Below are 22,407 nucleotides of genomic sequence, written 5' to 3' on the forward strand. Positions count from 1 at the left end.
ACGAACTTACATAATTCCAATGCACATGAAATTGTGCATCTTTCAGAAGTTCCAGCTTTAGAAACTTAGTACTTGAAAGTGCTTTTTTTCTGAAAAGCATAGAAGCTGTTTTTCATCTTTATTCTTCCATATCTTTCTGAGCTATGGACAAATGCAGACTAAAATTAACAATTACCATCAGCATCCATATCCCATATTCTTAGAAGAATAATCATCAGAACTTCCTGAAAAGCATATTTAAAGGAAGAAAAACAAAATAAAACATAAAGAATCATAGTTTTGTAGTAGTATACCACACAAGTACAACTCTGCTCAATCTGTCCATTAGAGATTGATTTAAGCACAAGAATTGATTCCAGCATGACTGTTGCTAGTGGGGAGTGGATATTGGCAAATAAAAAACCTTGTAATAGAGTGTAATTATTTCAGGTTTTCTTCCTATGTTTATTTCCAGTTATAGTCAAAGCTGACAAAATCAACATTAATGGTGAATAGTTAGAAATCAGTGCAGATGTTCAGGACTGCTTATTGCAAATAAGCATTCAGAGGATGTCATTATTTGTCTGTATGTGGTCATGCTGCAACTGCTATGCAATTAACTGCTTTACATTGAAGGCCATAGTGAGATTTAATGTTATGGGGAGTGCCATGAAAATACATGTTGTTGTTGAAATACTAGGCCAATTTTAATGTGTTTGGGTAACATAATTGAGCTGCAAAACATTTATTAAGCAAAAGTGTCAGTGTAACTTCAGTTTTCTATTAAAAATCCTTAGATTTTTGATAAACCAGGCTGAACAGCCCTCATGTTTATCTAGCCTATGCATTCCTTTTGTGCATATTTGTCTTCTGTTGGTAAGTTTACTGCAAGATTAGTTATTTTGATCCTTATAGCTAGGAGACTTGGAGGTCTGCTAAGTTTGATGTGTAGTGTATCAAAGCTGTGACCTAGGCTGTTTGCTCAACTTGCCATGCAATACTGCCAGACTTCTCACTATGAGGCTTCTCTGCTAGTTTTCCCTTTCTCATTGTTCTTGTGAACTGTACTGCTTCAGGGGCGACAGCTGGGCATTATGTTGTAGGAACAGCGAATCAGCATGATTTTCAGGCATTCCGAAGGCGCTTGTTTGCTTGCAAGCTTTTTGGTTGTTCTGCCACAGGCAACTAATGCTCTTCTAATTATCAGCTACAATTCCCTTATTTATGCTTCCATAAAGATGTCTTAATCAGCTGTTACAGGTTTTGTTCCTTGTTTAAAAAAATTATAGCAATGTATTTGCCTGGAATAAAGTATGTTCCTTGTACATCATTCAGTTAGCAGTATAGATCATTCCCAGCAGTGTCTGGTGCTTTACAGGAATTCCTGCATCTGGAGGCTTTGTTCAGTATTGAGAAATTGTTTTCTGCCAGCTAACTAATTATTATTAATAGTTCAAATTAGAAATTTAACCATCATTTGTTGTGTAACCTGGACCAATCACTGTGTCAGCAGGATGGGGACAGGTAAAATCTTCTCCTGCTGTGCCTGTCAGCATATGTTTTTGTGGCTTAAGGAGAAGCATACTGAACTGCTTTACTTGCCTGTGCTGCTAGCAGTCTGATCAGACCAGTGACTTTCTAGAAGTGTTCCAAACAAGTTGTATGCTTTTGTCTGCCTGTGTACATTATGCTTCAAACCTTAGGAATACTCAGCTCTACTACTTACTTTCAGTTAAGGCGGAGAAATCTGGTTTTTTCCTTCTGAATCAACCTTGGCAACCAACTCTGACTTTGAGGCTGATTACCCTAATCATTCCTAAGGTTAAATATTAGGATTTCCAGTCTAGTCAACAGCTGCACGATGGGATGGACTAATTACTAGTATCACTTGGCTGGTTTACCTTACAATAAAAAAGAAGTGAATAGATGTGAAAAGGAAAAAGGCAGAACCTGAAAACTTACAGCCTTGGAGATGAGGGCATGGGAAGACAAGCCTCTCTCACAGTTAGTTTGCATCATGTCCACTCAGCTGTGCATATCAGAGAGAACATTCTTCTCCTGTTCCAAAAGTCCAGGATAATTGAGTACTAATGTGTGGACTTAGGGATATTACAGAACTATAATATAAATACTGTTTGTCTACTACTTTATGTAGTAGAGAGGCTGCTACTGTCCTCTGTACCCATAGAATTACTTTTATTTTGCTACTGAAGGCAGTATCTTTTCAATTATTTGTATTATTGCAAGAGTGGTAGAGTCTGTAGTGAGTGTTTTCACCTGTGCTTAACAGCCATGGGCGGAATTGGTGTTTTTGAGCTTGAGCCAATATTATTCACAGGTGTGGTGAAGTACCTGAATAATGAACACTCGTTATAACTGGCCTGTGCCTGGGCAACTAAGTGCACAGCAGATTGGTATTTTGAAGATTTGATAAAGTTCTTTTCATCATGTTTACCCGATGAAATGTAAGATTTTCTTTTTGGTGGCTTTTTTTTTTGGGGGGGGAGGGGTTTGCTTGCTTGGTTTGTTTGTTTCCCTTGCAGAGCTTTATTTCAGGTCCTCAGATACAGAAATAGTTCTAGGCTGTCTTCTCAGTAACTGCTTTAGTGCAGTTTGCAAAGACTTTGTGGTAGTGCAGCTCTGTGTCTCACAAGGATATACCTTTACTGAGGAAATTCAAAGGTTTTATATTTCGGGATTTTTTGTGGGTCTTTTTTGGTTGAGATTTTTTATGTATATGAGCTTGGGCTTTTGGGTTTTCCTTTTTCCTCTTTTCGTGGTTTGATTGTTTTTTGGTTGTCTTTTTGTTATTGTTATTATTTTCTTCTCTCCTCCTGCCATTTGATATTGAAGACCTTGCAATCCTGATTTATGAAGTGCTGTAATTGGGAAATATATTCTTTTTCTCATTTTTCTTTTTTACCTTGTTAATAATATAGGGGACAGGGATCACATCTTTTCCAGTGTACTCTTAGAATTAATGGAAACCCCTACAATCCAAAGGGGATACCGTGAGCCAGTCTTCTGTGCCTGAACATATTTTACTTGCATCAGAATGCCTGGAAAGTTGGGAATTGTTTTGGAACTGCAGTTTAATATTATATTAGAGAAAGTCAGCATATGGAGATACTGCCACATGGTTTGCTCTAGTTACTGTTTAGCATCTGCTTATTTTTCCCTGTATACTGAATCAGCTATATGTATGCTATGTTCTGACTTCACAGTCAAATTGCCATCAGATCTGGTGAATCTTCACTGTAAACGCTTCATTTTATCAACTGACAGCCCAAGTAGAGAGTGGCATGATAATTTGAAATAAATGGGGAGACATCAGAAAAATGTGTTTCTCTATCCGTATCTTCAATTGTAATGAAAATAAGACAAAATATTAATTATCAAAACTTAAAGAAAAATAATTGAATTTGTTATATTTGATTTTAGCATTCAATTCCTAGGAAAGAAACAAATCTGCTTGAAATAAAATATCAGGTTTTCTTTGATTGTTACTTTTATTTCCCGACTGGAAAAAATGGGATGGAGTTGAAAATAGGCATCATAGGACCTGATAAGATGCATCCCATGCAGAGTCCTGGGGAGTTGGCTGATGTAGTTGCCAGGCCAGTCTCCATGATATTTGAGAAGTCATGGCACTCAGGTGAGGTACCTGGTGACTGGAAAAAGGGCAGTATCAGACCCATCTTTAAAAAGGGTAGAAAGGAGGACCCTAGGAGCTACTGACCTCTCAACCTCCCCCTCTGTGCCTGGGAAGATCATGGAACAGATCTTTCTAGGAGCTGTGCTAAGGCACATGGAGGATAGGGAGGTGATTTGAGACAGCCAGCATGCCTTCACCAGGTGCAAGTCCTGCCTGACCAGCCTACTTGCCTTCTGTGATGGAGTTACAACGTCAGTAGGCAAAGGAAGGGATACAGATATCATCTATCTGGGCTTCTGTAAAGTCTTTGACACAATTTCCCACAACATCTGTCTCTAAATTGAGGAGAGACGGACTCGGTGGGTGGACTGTTTGGTGGATGAGGAATTGGCTGGCTGATCACATCTAGAGGGTAGTGGTCAATGGTTCAATGTCTGGATGCACACCAGTGACAAGTGGCATCCATCAGGAGTCTGTGTTGGGACTAATATTGTTTTGTATCTTCATCAGTGACATGGACAGTGGGATTGAGTGTGCTGTCAGCAAGTTCTGAAATCTTACATATTAAGGGCTGAATAGTATATAATGAAGTGTTTTCCTACATTATTTTCCATAACTGGTTTGGATTTAATATTGACAAAGCAAAGCCGCTTGTGAATCCCCTGACTGAACAGCTTACCCTGTTGAATGGGAGGGTGAGAGTGTGTGAGTTTTGGTCAGCCCTTTTCTTGCTAAGTGTAAAGTAACCAATAAGCTAATTACCAGGATGAGTTATCATAACTTTCTATTAAGAATAACTTGAACAGAGCTAATATTTTCTAGTATATAGAGAGAGGATGCTATGTACAGAGAAAATACAGAGGAAATGGGAGATGATTCTAGTTGACTTTAAATCTACTTGTCCATAGAATTATTAGAGCTCTTTAAGTTTGGGTTTGGTTGGTGGTTTTTTTGTCCCTACTTTGCTGTTTTGACAAGTACTTCTCCCTCCACCCCTTTCTCCAGGAAAAATAAAGGTCAAGATGATGGAAGTAATTTTGCAAAAGCAAGATGGGCAAGGGCTATTCAGAAGGTAAGAGCTGCTCTTAAACCTGCTGATTTGTTCCTGTAATTTAAAGATTTTTCTCAGATGGAGGGAGACTTTAGCATAACATTTCTAGTTCATGTAAACTGCTATTCAGTTTCAGCAAGATCTGAGGATGTGGCTGGTGAGTTTCTGATAGTAGAGATAGTTCCTTCTGCTGGTTCTTAAATCTGTGTGGTTCCCTTACCTCAGGATTTTTTTCTTCTGGAAAAAGATAAAGGATGAGATTCTGAAACTTCCTTTAGATACATGAGAAATCATGTAGTTTGGCCATCTTATCTGTGTTTCATATTAATCCATAAACCACAGCTTCAGTCATCTATTTCTGAATAATTTTTGATTTTCAGGAATATCAGTACTTCAATAACATTTAATAAAATGGGTTTAAGAAAATGGTTTTAATATTTTTCCTAGAAAAATCTTTTAAGTTCTACTGATGGTAACACTGCATAAACAGATTTTTTTCTTAATTAGATGTAATAATTAAAAGAAATTATTATGATCACTTGCACTGTTTATGTGGTCAATATAGAGCATAGTAATTGACTCTTAAGGCTCACAATAAGCAGGAGACTACTCATTGTAAGCTACCCCTTGTATCATTTCACATCTGTGCTTAGTGATAATGGTGAAATAATGGCCCTATATTGACCAGTCTTATAACCAGGAGATCAACAGCGATAGTGACACAGATTTGTGTAGGCAAGTCTTCTCAACACGCCTTATTTCTTAGTTTGCAAAATGAGCACAGCACATACGTATGTCGCAGTTTGTCATTAAATAAAAAAATATTGGAGGAGTTCAATATAAGAAAAAAGATAATATAGAATTAAATAGTCACTGTTGATTGTTCTTAGGCTGTTCTTTGCGATTCATGGTTAACTGTATGATGGATGTAGTGTGGTGTTCAGTATGCGAATGCTCACTAACAGAGAAGTTATTGGTAGTTCAGTTCTGTCAGCACTATTGATTTACTGTCTTATTCAGAAACAAAACTTGACAAACTAATACTAGAGCAGGTATAACACAGGGACAGCAATGGAAATTTAGGGTAAGCAGAAACCATTCTTTGTTTAGGAGCCATGGGGCTATGAGATTCATGTGAAGCTTCCCTTTAAAAGATTTCAGCAAGCCCAAAGAAATTACAAATCTTTCAAAATCAATCTTTCAGGTGAAGAATTTTCTAACCTGCATTCCAAGTAATATTTTATATGCAAGTGTCTCTTAAACTGGGAATGAGCAGGTATTTCCTTTGCATGAAGTGTTATCAGTAGATAATTTGTATTCTGATGCAATCAAAGAAGTAATTATAATATTCAAGTGACAGTATATTGGTTGGGCTAAATGACTGTCAGCAGCAACTGCTTCTCTTAAAGTTTTGTGACACTTATGTCAACTTTGATCAAAGAACTGCTTTTGTTTATTTTATTTACTGTCTTTTAAAGTAAACTTAATAGCATATTTGTTTGGGTTTTTTTTTTCTGGAATGACTTCCTCTGAAAGCTTTATGGGGAAAGGAGCATATTAGAAAGTCAGTAGGATTTTGAAGAAAAGAAAATGGAGATGTCTTTTATGCGAATAAAGCTACAGTTAATGGGGCTTATTTTAGCTTATGGTATTGTTGATTTGAGATATTTTATGATTTATTCCCCTTCCCCTCCTTTAAATCAATGTGAAAGCTAAAAATTGTTTTCTTCAGTTAATTGAAGGTATGAAAAATGATTGGCCCTGAGAGAAACCTTTATGAGCTGCTGTACCATTATTTGAGGATTCTGTTAGGCAAGGGCAGGAAAAGTGTTATCACTTTGCTTTCCTCTTCAGAAAGTGAGCAGTCATGATTGACAATAGGGGGTAACAAACCTAAGCTTTCTTTCTTGGCTGTCATAAATCAACAAACAAGAATGTAACATGCTCTCTTCCAAATTAAACTTCAGATCTCTCCTTTGCTTCAGAGTTCAAAAAGGGACCATAATAACACTCTTTCCCTTCCTCCTGTTTCAAAATCTGTTTTGAGTTAACATGTTATAGCATTTTGCAGGTTGTCTTTGAACTTGTTAAATGATTTATACTGGTTTTATTGGTAGCCAATGGTTAAGTCAATGTGCTATAGAATTGTCCAGTGTGCTATAGAATGTCCAGCTCCTGGACCATATTTGCAATTGAATTACAGAGCGTTTTGTGGCATTGGAAGGTAATGTTTGAAAGACTCTGAAACTCAACAGGGTTTTTATCAGGCAAAGTCTGCAAGTGAGAATGTGTGTCTCAGATTAACTGGTTTAATTTTCCCCATTTTATATGAATCCTCTGGGCTGTCCAAGGTCACCATTCTATGGAGGCAAAAGCTGGCTTTTGGAATGCTGTGGAAGTACTAAAGACGAATAGTTAGGATTGTGAAGGCAGGAATCCATTATGTTAAATATAAGGTTTGATGGAATACTTCTCATTATGGCAAGAAAGGGAAAGAAGTCCCAGGGTGAGGAGAGAGAAATACTGGAACAACCAACAATCATATCAGTAAGAGATTTAGTATAGGAAAGAGACTTGAGAGCTGCTACAAATGGATGAACTCAGAATCCTGGTGAAGAGAATGACGGCTCAGACACTGAAAAGCTACGGAATTATATTGATGAAATCTAAGCAATGTCTCAAGAGAGAAGCTCGGGGCGGGGGGAAGAGTTCCAGTAGAGCAAATTACCTTGCTGCCAGCTTTCTGATAAATGGTGTAAGCCCTTGCTCAGGCAGTCCTAGCGCTGTGAGCAGGCTTGTTGCAAGCATTCAACTTCTAGGACCCTTGCAGTATCTGCCTTACAGTTCCTACTTCATCATTATGGATCTTTCTTGTGATTTACCCTCTTTACTCATTTACAGATTAGTGGGGTTGGTTGTTTTAATTCACTACGAAGAAATTTTTCTTTTACGGTTTGGCAGTGTGCTCTTTATTGCTGAATCTTTCCATGCTGCTGCCACTCGGCAAGTCTTGAGAAGACTCTTAATTAGTCCTGTTAGTAGTGCTGTTAAGTATATACTTGAAGGTAAGTATACGACTGAGGGTTGTATGGAATGAAGATGTTGTAGCTCTCCAAGTCTAGGTTACTTTGGCTACAGTTACATTTATGTTATGCAAAGAAACTCTCCAAGCAGGATATATGTGACTTAAGAGTCCTGAGAAACTATTTATGTCTTAATATGAACAATGGAAAGCAAGGATTAGGAAATTACTAGGCTAATCACTGATAATGTGCATCGCCCTGATGAGACCAGGTGTTTCTCTTTCATTTTCATGTTCCACTGTGCTGGGAAAGCAGGGAAGGAGGTCCCTGTGCCACCCCTTAAAATGTGTTAATCCTTGCTGATACTAAATTGCCATCCTCAGATTCTCTTCCTCCTCCCTCTTCCCTCTCAAAGCTTTCATACCAGTTTATTACCTCTGCAAACAGCTTGAGCTGCTAATTTTTTTTTCCTCTTTGGTCTGCCTGCCCCCTCCGTCCCTGCCATCTTGTCTTGCTCGCATCACAATGACAGCTTTCTCATTAAAGCTCAGCCGAGGCCATATGTCCATACGGTATTTGAGGAGGCCTTGGGTTAAAGATACCTGAACACCTAGGCTGAAGGTACCTATCAGTTCCTCAGCTGGGACTAGAATACATGCAGTGATAGACCTGAGACAGGAAAGGTCCAGGAAGGCCTAATACATGCAGTCAGATCTGAAGCAGCACTTGAATATTTTAAGTCTTATTTTATCTGGAACCAAAGGGTAGAGAATCAATAGGAATAAATTACTTTTAAGAGGCAGTAATAAAAAATATTGTCAATTTACATATTTAAAAAGTAAGAATATTCTAGAAATACAATGCTTATATGAGTCCTTGGCCAGTTTATTTTAATTTCTGCAGTTATCAGCAGATTCTTGTGCATTAAGTGCAAAGCTGCACAATTAGTTATATTGTGGTTGTGGAAAAATAATGAAGATTCATATTAGTTATATTGTGGTTGTGGAAAAATAATGAAGATTCATATTCCAATAAACTTTTCGTATTTTCTTCCAGAATCAGTTTAGTAGAAGAACAGTCTGACTTAATATTTAGAAACAAATACTGTATTTTCTGTGAGTAATGAAGAGTTTAATGCTTTCATAGTAATATCTGTAAGAGATCAGTTACTGCAGGAAATGTAATTATGGCAAAACATAAATTGACCCAAAATAGAAAGCAAAGCATCAAACTAATGCATCAGACTAGATCCTGAAATTAAAAGTAGCAGCTGAGTCAGATTCTTGATTTTAGAAAATGCTTTAGCAAACAATCTGCTTTTCTAGAGAAGAAAATCAGATAGTCTTTAGGGTGAGTACATTCCTAGAGGGCAACGAGGAACAAAAATAGTTACAAGGAGACCACAAAATAGGAGGATTAAATTTCAGGAGTGATATATGTTCTTCAGTTACTGCTTCAAATGCATAACATTATGACTTTGGGTCCTTGGTATATCTGGATGGAGAGAAAGCTCCCCTTTTCCTCCTGAAATATGCTTCGTTATTGATTTGACTTGATTTTTTTTTCTAGTTATTGTTGGGGCTTCGCCCTGTATTTGCTTCTCACTGCAATCCCATCCTGTGATTCCTTCTGAAATCAGGGCCAAGCTTTGTTGAAATTGCAGCTGGGTAGAAGTGGTTATCATGTTTTTAAATGGTTTGACTGTTCCTTATTAATTGCGGCTAAAAAAATCTCAAAAGTGGTTTTACTTCACTTAACAGAATTCAAACTGCATAACTCTGTAAACCTAGCAATTGGCTAAAGGAAACCAGTATTTTAGTGCAGAATAAGAGACAACTTTAGCTTTAAAGTCTTCAGAGACTTCAAAACACTTCTCATAGTCATCAGAAATAAAATCTAAATTAGCTCATAGGTGGGTTCCATGCACTTATTAATGGTAAATATTTGTATCTCGTAAATGGTTATTTGCTCTTTTTCTTTTTAGAAGAAAACACTGAGCCACTAGCATTGTATAGAAAAAAGATACCTTGTGTGGAGAAGAATAGCTTTAAATCTGTGTGTGTGCTTCCAACAAAAGCAAAACCAAACCCAAAACATTTTATACCTTTCTCTGTATTTTTAATAGATTAGAGATTCTATTAACAGCTGTAGGAGCGCGGTCTTTCCCTAGGTTAGCACGAAATTCAGTAAGAGCACCGTGATTACCCCATCCCGTCCCGTGTCGGTACCTCCGGTGGCGCAACTATCCTTCCGAAACCGCAAGCTCCCGCTGGGGCCGCTGCAGCCGTTTCCCGGGACCGACAGCAGGGGGCGCGCTGGGAGCGGCCTGGCCGTGCTCTGCTGCCGGTGGTCTCTGCGGCAGGGCGCGGGACCGGCTGGGGGTGCTGCCTTCCCACTCATCCCTGTCTCGCCCTCCCATAGGATTAAATCCGCATATTATGATTTAAAAACTGATTGATTTTTGATTGACGGGATATAGGAATTGACACAGTTATTGCCTTTGTTTAATGAAAGGGAAGAAATAATCCACCCCTTAAGCAGTCTGTAGAGGATGGGGAATTGAGAAAGGTAGCTTAATTCTGTGACAGCTTTTCCAGTTGTCACGCTGAAATCCATCATGAAGTATAAATGTCTTCAAAGTTGTTCCATCAATTTATAAGTGTCACCATTTCAATATAAGCATTAAAAAACAGAAATAGTCAAACAACATCTGAACTAGTTATATGTTATTTAACACTGGTTTTATTATTTATAAATAGTGATGAAAGCTAATGATATGTTTTCACTGGACTGACTTATTCCAAAGAATTCCAAGAATTATCTCTGAAAGTCATTGTCACATAATCCTGGAAACAGGCATACAGACTAGCTGTTTTCTCTCTGAAGGCTTATAGATGCCTCTTGGGGTTTGGTGTGTTGTTTTTTTTTTTTTGTTTGGGGTATGGTTTGGATTTCTGGGTGTGGTGGCATTTGGGTTTGGTGAAGGTTGGTTTTTTTCCATTAAGATGCAGGGAATGGCTTGAATTGTGTAACAAACTGCTACATCTCCATACAAAAGTATTTCTCTGCTTCCTTCTGCATGTGAGAGTTGTATCTTTAGCACTGTGTGAGGTACGGTGAATCAGTGTGAACCCTTAATGGTGTGGTTCTAGAAGGCCAGCTTCATCAAGATGTGAGGTTACTGTCTAGTAACTGTGAAGGTGGACATGGCCCACAAGTGTGAACTGCTCCTTTGTGCTAGTTTATTTAAGGCTGACATAGATGCCTTTTCAAGATGCACAGCAGTTGCATTCCGCTTACAAGTTTCTGGGCTACCAGAACTGTGAGGATAAAAACTTCCACTCATATGTTTACTATAGAAAGTTCTTAACATCATGTGTATGTGAGGATCATGTGAACAGAGATACAACATAACTTGTGGAGATGAATTTGGCTGCAAATAATTAGTATGTACTTATACATGAAACTAAATTCTTGATTGGTCAGTATCATTACAAGCAAAGCCAGACTTTTGCTGGCTTGGGCAAGTTTGATGTGGGAATTTAATTCCAGAGTGCATATGCCATAATTAGTTTGAGGGTCTTTGAATTAATGTATGGTTTGATTTGGTTTTTGTTTTCCTTCTGAAATAATCAACTTGATACATTTGGCAAAGTTCCCTGCTTATGCTGGCCTATCAAATAATTGGCTTCAAACTGAAACATTCAACATCTGGTAATGTAACAGATTAGTAAAACAGGGTCAGTACTTAGGAACTTGCTTGAAGATTACAACATTAAGTGCTGTGAGTTAACATTGTTTGCAAACAGCTATTTATTAAATGAGAGAACCTTATATTTTTGCAAAACACACCCAATATTTACTGTTTTTACTGTCTGTAGCCTCAAGACCATTTGCTTGATCTTGATAAAAACCCAGTTTATTTCTGTTGGGTCTGTGCTGGGGGTGGCTGTGCTTGAGTAGACTGCATGATTTTTCTTGGGTTTTTAAAACCCTTAAATGGGCAGTCCTGTTGATTTTAAGGGGCATTATTGTCACATTTCATGTAATTAGTACTGTATCAGTGCAGTGTTTCCTATTGTGCACTTACATAAAAGTTCTTTTGGATTCTTTGTTGGCATGCAGTGTGGCAGATTGGAAGCATCAGTTGTTTAAGTTTAGATAGAATAGTAAGTAATTGCTGCAGGCTAATAACTACAATAAGATTTGAATAATAAAGCATTCATCGGGTTCTTAACTATAAATCTAATTAATGGAGTATTTATATGTTACATTCATTTCAGCAGGACATAAAAAATATAATGGTTCTTAATGATTTTTACAATGATACATAAAAAGACATACAAAATATTATTTTTACCACTGTAAGAGGTTTTTTTCTAGAACTGTTCAGTTTATAAATTGTACTTAAAAAGCATTGTATCCCTAGATCGCATTACTAACAATGGTACCAGGACTACAGAAAGTGAAAGCTACAACTGATAAGCTTTAAATAGGTATTACTATAAACTGTTAAATACTTTAAAGTTCTGCATTTTATTCAAGACATCCTTAATTTATTTTTGAAGTAATGACTGAATTACATGCTTCTCTGTTACAAAGTGTCAGCTATTACCAGAAAATCCAAAGTCTTTATTTTATACAGGAGATGTACATAATTTACTAGCTGACAACTGTTTTATATGACATTTCAGTGCTGTTATCTCCCAAGATTAAAGAGGTTAATAGTATACCTCTGCTTTTATGCATGTACATGTTTTGTGAAACTTCTGCACTCAGATTCTATGTATACTTTTTATGTATAATGGCTTTATATAGGATCCTTTTTGATGTACTCCCATAGTTCTTCATGTGTTGGAGTTTTAAATATACCTTCAATACATACGTAGGACTGAGTGTGGTTTTACACACTCTTAAATCACTTAACATTTGAAAAACACCTACAGTATTCTGTAGGAATATGTAGTACAGGATAATTTACTCACTACATGCACAATAATGATAAATTCTGCTATTTGAATCCCAGCAAAATGACTGAATCCTAATCTCTAGGTGTTAACTGGGAACATACGAAATACTTTTCATGGAAAACAGTCTGACATGCTTTTTATTATCTAGAGCATCCTTAAATAATCATGGAATTATAACAGTTACAAATCTATTTAGCAGATTCATTAGCAAAAATAAACAGATGTCGGTAAAAGTACTGCTGAAAGAAATAGCTATACAATTGTTCCTCTGGGTCATGTCAGACTGATAAATCAAAGGTTAGGTAAAACATGGCCCTACCAAGCAAGAGATACTGTCTCACAGTGTTATCCTTCTGGCCACTGATGCACCTGCTAGCGCTCACGATGCACTGCATGTGTTGTTTCTGTGAGCAAGGTTTCTCAGTAAGCCTATTTTACTCCGTCAGTGAAGCAGAGGGGCTGCCTTCCATGCAGAAGGGCTGTGGCTATTGCAGTGACTACTGCATTCAGAAGCGGCAGGAGAAAACAGCAATGGGTGAAGTTACCAGCACCTAAAACAGCAGGATGATTACTCTTCTCTCATGCTGATGTTGTATTTGAGCTGGAGTAGGATACTGACTCCCGTTCTGCTATTGTGGAGGAGAAATAAAGCAGAGCTGTAGAATGAATTAGTAGCTAACACCATGATTACTCTTAGCTGTTAGCACAAGTTGTAGGAGGGGCAAGAAAAAAACGAAGAGGGAAGGAAAAAAAAAAAAAGGAAACCTTTCATGCTGCCTAGGGAATACGGTGGAATTTAGAACAGACACCGTTGCGGACTGACAGCATGCCTGATTGCACTTGAGTTGAATCACTGCGAGGCAGACTCATGTTTGTATTGTACCGTTTTAAAGCTGAAGGAGGAACAGCAGAATAGTAATGGAGTTGTGTACAGTTTTTCTGCGTAAATGAGAAATACTATAAAGATGGTGGTATGTAATTTGTATTTTATTTTTAAGAAGGATTTAATCCAGGTATGTATCCTCTTTGTATATTTGCCTCTTGTCTACATATATTTTTGTTTCCTTTGTTTCCTTTCCTTATTTTAATTCTGGATGTACCTCCCACTGTTAGAGCTAATGCAATGTATTGATTTGTAACTGACTTGATTTCTAATGCTATAATGCTGATGAAACTGTCTGGGCTTGTGGACTTAAGAATCAACACTTCATTAAAAAGTAGGGGGGTTATTTTGTAATGTTGATAAGTTCACAATGTAAGTTAAGTAAGACAGTATAGTATTTGATTTCACAATGAGTTGGAACATTTTAATTGGTATAAAAAGACAAGCAATACACATATATGAATACATGGTGAAAATATAGTGTTTTGTTTATATCTGGCAGTACTTTTTTCCTAGTCCATGATAGGATTAGTAATAAATTGAGCTTTACAGATGCTTATGTATTTCTAGGTCTTGATTAATCTTGGAAGATGAACACCCTGCAGCTTTCTTTTGAAGAGACAGCTTGCTTAGAATACATGCTTGATTCTGTTCCTCAGCTAAACCTACGTGTTAGAATACCCTCTCTCATATACCTCCCCCAATCCATGACCTTAAAATAGAACATAGCTATTTAATACTTTTTTTGTCCAATCTTTGGGGTTCGGAAAGGTAGTATTTTGCCTTCTGCAATTCCAGAGTAATTGCAAATAGCAATAGCTAAAACTAATTTCTTAATATGAGATTAATGGTTCATTTTGCTTTAAGAGAAATAATTATACAGCTATAAAAATGTGACTGTATTCTTTACGTCTCAACTTTCTTTAGTCACCTAGTACCTATTGTGTTTTTTGTCTTAAAATTTTCTTTCAGCTGACTACTGATTGATTGTATATAAGAAGTGAAATAGAACATAAAGCTATATGCCCTTAAACTAAGGACAGTAATAGTTGTCTTATATTGGTCATGTCTAGTAAAATGTATTGAAAATATGTAAGACATCAAAAATAATGCTCATCTGATCTTTCCGTAGTCCTGAAATCTCTTAAAACGTTCTGTTGCATTTCTGGTTTGAATGCAGCCCAGTTCTAAGTGGAATTTATTTTTATTTTTAACATGTTGATACAAAAGGGTTAATGTCAGTTCCAGCATCTTAATACTGATGTTAACCCTTGGGTGACAGGAATTCTTGTGCCTTAAAAGCAGTCACTGATGCAACATTATTTAACTGCTTTCTGTTGTGAAAAACTTGGATCATGAAGTTGTAGTTATTTTTCACAGAGGAGGTGATAAAATGCCTTCATGAATGAAGCTGTTGGTGATTATACAGTATAGGTGTCTTTATTTAGTGCAGTATACAACTGTGATTTGGCAATTGAAAAGCTAAGGTTACTTGACACATGAGAGTGTTGTAAAAATTGATGCTAGTTCTTACTACATAAATCAGCACACTGAGAAAAGCATTTAAAGAATGCTGTTGAGTCTAAAAGTATTGAGTGAAAAGTAGTATTTTAGATTAAAACATCTTTGCCTCATAAATTACTTTAATAAAGGATATTATGATAGAAATTATGGTTAACTGTCATCTCAAAGACATTTCATATAGAATGGTCATGATGCAAGACAGATTAGGTTTTTCAGAAGAATTTACACAACCTGGAGAGAGTTTTATAAAGGTTTTCTGTCACTATACCATTTTCTTGATCCTGTAGTAATGTCAGCACAACGTTATCATAATGACTATATATTGCTGTAGAAACACTTAGGGAATCATAGGTGAAGTACTGGGATTCCAGAACACTTTCAAGGAGGAGAAGACTGATAGCTCAGAATATGTCCAATTCATTGAAATATCAGGGAAGACTGAAAATTCCAAACTTTCTTTTAACTGTAGTGTTGTGAAAATCTATGAAGAATGAAGTAGTATACTAACTTCTGCCTTGTGAGACCGCTACAGGAAAACAGAAGCTCTGAAGCATAAAAATTCTTTGGCATCTAAGGAGGTTCTTGTACAGGTTTTTTCTCATCTGTGTCGTTCAATTAAGTTGATAGCTGTAAAAGAAAGGTTCTTACTTCTGGGTAGAAATCTAAGTATCACTCCATAGTTGTCAGTATGTTGGAGCAGGCAAAGTAGGGAATTTTTTCTTACATAATTTGAATTTAGAATTAGGTTTAACATCTACCACTCTTATCAGTGAATGTCATTTCAGGTGTTTAGCAAGCATGGCTTCTAACTGTGTGTGCCTACTCATCCTAGTATATGTTGCTGTCACAGTAGTTGTGGTTTGTGCTTGTGGCATTTTTCGAATGTTAACATCACAGATGATTGCTGCTGTTTATCGCATGAAATATCTCTTTATCTAAACCTGTCCATTTCATAGTTTTGTATTCTAAGAATTCAGTGGAATTATTCATTTACCACATTTTAGAAAACATTTAAAATGTTTTTGTGGGGGAAGGGTGGAATCCAGAGTCCATGCAAGTAACATTTTGCCCATTTAAAGTTGTTCCCTTAATCTAAACATTTCACAGATAATTTTTCTAAGTAGTTTAGAAGAATAACTTCCCTCACCCACCCCCAGCCAAAAAAGTCACAGCTCTTCAAAATAATCTGTGTTATATGTAGTGCAGGCATGATCACAGACTCCATGGTGGTCTTTTATCGAAAAGGGATCTAATTCAGGGCAAAGAATTGCCCATCCCAAGGCTCAGGCCAGTACAATTAGAGGTTTAAAATTTTATAGCTGGGAAAAAATTGGAGGGGTTCTTTATGTATAGTTTTTTTCTGATGGAATTATTTTAGAGATTCCTTGAAGTTGCTGGAAAGTTTGAAAGTTTAAAATTGTATGAGACTATGAATATACACTCAGTCTACTGTTCATATATCCTCTGTATATGTGTTAGGCTTTGGTGTACATTAAATTATTTGTGCTCTCAGAGTATAATTCTCTGAAGAAAACTGTTGAAAACAGACAAAATTAAGGACAGAACTAAAATCTGGTCAAATGCATATTGATACTTTCTATTTTAAAAGGCATTAAATAAGTTCTAATTATTCTGTACTCTGTACACGATTTTTTTGTGTATCTATGGTAATCTGACATAGTAGCATGCATGTAACAGACTAACTAACATTAGAAGACAATATGCCTGCTACTGACTTAGTAATACAATTATCCCTATATTGTCAGCAAGTAACTTTTCGATCTCCAGGTTTTCCATTCCTTTTGTAATCTGCATTTAAATAGGGATGGACTGTTAAGTGAAATTCACTCTATTTCAGCAGCTTTTGGACTGACTAAACGTAAGTTTATATAGGACAGCATAAAACATATACACAGCTGTAAAGTGGGGGAGAAGGGCGCTCGGATTCACTATTGCCACCTTCTTTATACACTACAGTCACTTATTTTTCTTCATTAAAATATGAGGAAAAAGCTAGAAAATTTAAAGAAAAAAAAGGCTAGTATGTTTAGTCAAGTAATACTAAAGCTGAGTTCCAAATCATCTGCAATCTCTTAACCCTCAGGTATATAGTCAACTGCACTATACTAACCTTCCTACTGCTGTCCAAAGGGAGCACACTTCAACTTTAGGAATCATTACAATAGGTTTTTACATTTACGTATCAATCTATATTTGGATATTTTTTTTTTAGCTCTAATTAAGGCCATTATACTTTAAAGACAATTGCTTCAAATATAATTTTAATATTTGTAAGCATAAATAACATTCAACACATTTAATTCTAAAGAAATAGTGTTCCAAGTGTCAACAATTTTATTTGTAGTTCATAAATAACTGGTTGGCTACTTTACCCTCACAGTTGCTGTAACAAGACTTCTCAGAGAAATGCAAATAGAATCATAGAATCATAGAATAGTTAGGGTTGGAAAGGACCTTAAAGTCATCTAGTTCCAACCCCCCTGTCATGGGCAGGGACACCTCACACTAAACCATGTCACCCAAGGACAACTTTTAATGGAGCAACTAAGGGGGGGGGAACATTTATCACCTAGCAGCACAAATATTACTAGTACACACAAAGGTGCAGAGAATAGTGTAAAAAAAAAAAAAAAAGTAAGAAAAATATTGCGAAACAATGGTGTTTATTTATTTTTTAGTTTACTAATATCCAAAGTTTTATTCATATATATATATATATATATATATATGGCTTCAGTTTCAGACACTGTTGTAAATCAGAGGGAGCTAAAGTCAGTTTCAAGTATGTGCAACTTTCTTCTATTGTTATCTTTAAACTTGATTAAGTTCTATGCTGGAAGAACAGATAAGTCAAGTGGCAGCTATGAATGACTGCCTTGCAGTATAACTGTTAAATATTCAGATTTGATTCCATAGTGTACTTAATGAACATATGTGCAAGCTCTTCAGGACTGATAGAAAATACAGAGATGGTAGTCTCTTCAGACTGGGGTTTGAAACAGTAGCTTGCCAGTTAGTAGTATTGCTAACACTCTCTGTACATAGAAAGGCAGTAAGTTTTGTGGTGGTTAGATATGCTAATAGTAGGATCCATAAAGAAAATATCATCAGGTAAATAAGCACATATAATGACCTTTCCATATGAAACTGACAGACAATAGGAATAGCTTTTAGTCAAAAGAGAGTGCTGATAGCACTCCATGCTCTTATGTGAATGTGGGAGGGGATGGTAGAATAGGGCTAAATTCTGCTGGTGAAAACCAAAGGAATTTCTGGAACAAAGAGTAATTACCCAAAAGAGAAAGCAGAACTATTTTCTTGCTGTTGTCCCTTTGTTTGCTAGGGTCTGCAGGCAGGTAATCTATGTATCAGAAGCAGTATCTCAAGGTAAAATGGTAAATATCACTTTACCTGTTGAGACTCACCAGTAACACTGATTTAAAACATCAGTGTTCAAGAATGTCCACAAAATTTGAGAATATAAAGGAGCATATAATTATTCCAAATTAATTCTGTATTAAGTCATCTGAGAAGTTTGTCAGTGTAATGCTACTGTTACAGCAAGCTAATGAAGCAGCCTGGAGTATACGTAGTTATGCTGTCTGAAAAGAAGGAGCTTAGGCTTTGCCCAGCAGACGTGCACTAATGGTAAGTACAGTTATGTCAGCATAACCCTATTCCCAGGTGACTGTAAGACTTGTAGAAGACCATACTTGAGAAATCTGTAGATGTGAATTCTAGCTGTTCCGTTATGTATTCCTTATGTTCCTGATAGTAAGAGAACATCTCTTAGCCTCAGTTTCTGTGAAGTGTATTAGAATCATAGAATAGTTAGGGTTGGGAAGGACCTTAAGATCACCTAGTTCCAAACCCCCTGTCATGGGCAGAGACACCTCACACTAAACGATGGCACCCCAGGCTCTGGCCAACTTGGCCTTGAGCACCACTGGGGATGGAGCATTCAAAACTTCCCTGGGCAACCCATTCTAATGCCTCACTACTCTAACAGTAAAGAATTTCTTCCTTATATCCAATCTAAACTTCCCCTATTTAAGTTTTAACCCATTACCCCTTGTCCTATCACTGCAGTCCCTAATGAATAGTCCCTTCCCAGCATCCTTATAGGCCCCCTTCAGATACTGGAAAGCTGCTATGAGGTCTCCACGCAGCCTTCTCTCCTCCAGACTGAATAGCCCCAACTTTCTCAGCCTTTCTTCATATGGGAGGTACACTGTTTGCATTTAGTTTGTCATGTGTGATTAATTTCTGTGAAGCATTTTGCATATCACAAATAGGTGTTGCTGCCTGTAGGTGGTAGCGACTACTTTAGCAGTAATGCAGAATGGTATTGCTGCAGAAAAAGATTTTCTGGGTTTGTTCTATTTTTCCCTACTGTCTTGATGTTGTGAAGACAAACTGCTGTATGCCTTTTTATAGAGGGAGACTGCACTTTAGTCTCATCTTCTTCCCTGTCTGTCCCCTTCCAATGTGCACAGGTCCCTTGTAGTTGACAGATAGTGTAAAGGTTAAGCAGGGCTATGGTTCTGCATGTTTCTTGCTTTTGTTTTGGTGGGACAGTCTGCATCCATAAAGCTACTTCTGAATAGAGAGGGTTGTTCTGCTTCATTTACTAGGTTATGAACAGAAGGTCTGCAGTGATCTATTTTTTTTAATACTGAACTTATATTTTTTAGATGATTCCATTTTCTCTCTTTATAAAAATAGAAGCCTGGGTTTATTAAAATGAAAAATCAGGAATCTATGAGGATCTGGTATTCAGACATGTAACTAAAATACACTGCTTGCATTATCATACTTAACCCAGCCCACTCCACCCCCCTTCTACCTGACACATTAGTTTTAGACTTGGGAATAAAATCCTTTATACATGATGCTTCCAACTGACAAGTTTTATTTTGGCAACCCTTGTTGTCAAAAGTATCCTTGAAATCAACCCAAATTACCTGTTTACCATCAAGCTGATTGTCAAAGGTCTATATTCAGACTTGCTATGGGTAAAAAGCTGAAGGAAGTGTTATTGCGTCCTTTCTTTACAGAAGGAACCCATTAACAGTTCATTTTATTTCTAATCTCACAATCCTTAACATCTTCATTTCCTGCCTTATAACTATCCAGCAGAAAGTCTACACTGTACTGCTGTAACAGTTGAGCTCAATTCCTTGCACTTAAAATGGGTTAATCCATCTGTGTTCAACTTTACCATATAAATTAAGTCAATAAGCAAGGCAAACATAAAAAATGGGGTCATGGTAGTTTATTGGGAGACCTAGATAAAACCAGAAAAATCACCGAATCACAACTTGCAGCTCATTCAGATAATGCATTTAGTCCTATACGTTTTTCAATAGACTGTTCCTTATTTCCTAGAGTTTTAACCTACACTAATTTAAAGTGGTGAGAACCACCCTATACAAATCTTTACAAAAAGGAATGGATGAGACCTGTAATGACTCAAACTTCATTCCATGTGTAGCTATACAATTTTCTAAAATGAGTATTTGATGGAGCAATGATAGGCTGCAAACTGATGAACAGATCATGACTAATATAGCTGAGATGGAATGGAACTCGCATGAGAGAAATTTAGTCTGCTCCATTTAGCAGATGTCTGTGTTTGTAACAGTACAACTTTTAATTTACTATGGCATTGTCAGAAACTGGGTTTAAATAAATTGAGTACTGAATTTGCAGCTCTTTATATTTTCAGTTATCTTTGATACAGAGCATAGGTTAGACATTGGATAAAAAACATATTGTTGACTATGAAATCGAGATTCTTCTACAGAGAAGAATTAAACCTTTTTTTAAAAATTAATGTAAATGTTCCAGATTCCAATGATAACTTCATTATTTCTTAATATTCTTTAGGCTAAACCAGTAAAAAGCCTTCTAGCTTGTTTATGCATTGATGATTTGAAGTCTTTTAAATTACAAGAATGTCAAAGTCACCTGTGTGAAGTTTAGCTAAGAGGGCACTTAAAAAGCTGTGGTTGTGTTAGCAGAGGAGCCAGGCAGTCACACTTCAAATCTTGTTCAATAAATGGTTATGAACATGCAGTGTAACAGCTGACTGGTTAACAAGTGTTTCTACATCTAGAAACATGTCTTTGATACTGAAAAATGTCCCAGGATGGTTCCTTCTTGTATTAATAATATGTGAAAACAAGGCAGCATTGGCTCTAGTGAGAGCTTTGTAATATTCTGAGAAATGCTGTTTGCATTCAGTCTCACCGAGCGTTCTTTTGCTTCCAAACATTGCTTGCTCTTAATTCACTCAATGCTCTGACTTCAGGCATAAGCCTGGAAGAAAAAGAAGTCACAAGAGCTATGCTGATATGTTAAAAATGTGATTCATGTTCCACAGGTATTTCACTTTTTATAAAATAACAGGCAGCAACTTTGGGAAGGATGAAGATTGTTGCCTATGCTTGTTCTGCTTCCTCTTGGCTGCATCCCAATTTTGTTATAACTGGGAAAGAAAAGAGTGTATTTACATCCTCTCCTCCATGATTCCAGTAGTCATCCAGGCTTTTACCAGCTATGCTTGGGTTCTTTTCAACATAGTGCATTTTGCTGCTGCAGTATGAATCAGTAGTTAATGTTTGTTATTGACCATAAATATGATAGTAAGCTCAGTGAAGAAAAACTGTGTAATGAAAAGACGAGATCTTGAGGTGGTTGAGCAGGCCATAATGTTTCATACGGTGCCATGCTGTTTGCATATAGGGAGGGCAGTTCTTACCCTTTACTCTTAAGACACTACAGAGCAAATTTTAACGTTTCATATACTGTGGATCTGAATAAACTGCTTATTTTGCCAAAGAATTTTTGGCTGATTTAGAAATTGCCATTTTAAGAACTTATTCTTGGATTTTTCTGAGCTATTTGTCTCATTTTTATTCTACAGCTATGAGACTGGAATGATACGCTGTACAAAAAAGTACATTTATATATTTAAAATGCATTGACTACATTTCTATGGAACGCAAGCTTTTATGTTATGGAATAGAAGCTTCCACGTACCTCATGAAATCCTTTCTTCTTCTTCTTCCATATTTTAGGTGAAATGGCTTTCTTGTTGTAGTGCCACCTATTTTTGTGCTGAGACTCACAAATCATATCTGTTCTCTATCTTGCTTTCATTTTGTGTGCTTTTGTGGTTTGCTTTTGTTTTTTCTTCTGTGCGCAGAACAATGTAAAACTTAGTAAGCTTGATGAGAATGTTCCATCAGTTGTCATTATGATTTTCTGTTATTTCTTAAAGAAGAGAAACTAAGAAG

General features: G+C 36.7%; 1 protein-coding gene across 3 annotated transcripts in view; it reads left to right on the top strand.

The window, feature by feature from the left end:
- The first annotated feature begins 12,899 nt into the window (after positions 1-12,899).
- UNC13C (unc-13 homolog C) overlaps positions 12,900-22,407 on the top strand; it is a 145,668-nt gene continuing 136,160 nt past the window's right edge. Inside the window, exon 1 of one of the 3 annotated variants that reach the window (XM_061347434.1) lies at positions 12,900-13,691. The gene's annotated coding sequence lies outside the window, so the exon portion shown is untranslated. The remainder of the gene's footprint in view (positions 13,692-22,407) is intronic. The other 2 variants (XM_061347435.1, XM_061347436.1) reach the window with 2 other exon arrangements.

Source organism: Neopsephotus bourkii, unplaced genomic scaffold (assembly GCF_033783945.1).
Source record: "Neopsephotus bourkii isolate Nb327-2 ecotype Australia unplaced genomic scaffold, CSIRO-AGI_Nbou_v1 NB_318, whole genome shotgun sequence".
Taxonomy (NCBI): domain Eukaryota; kingdom Metazoa; phylum Chordata; class Aves; order Psittaciformes; family Psittacidae; genus Neopsephotus; species Neopsephotus bourkii.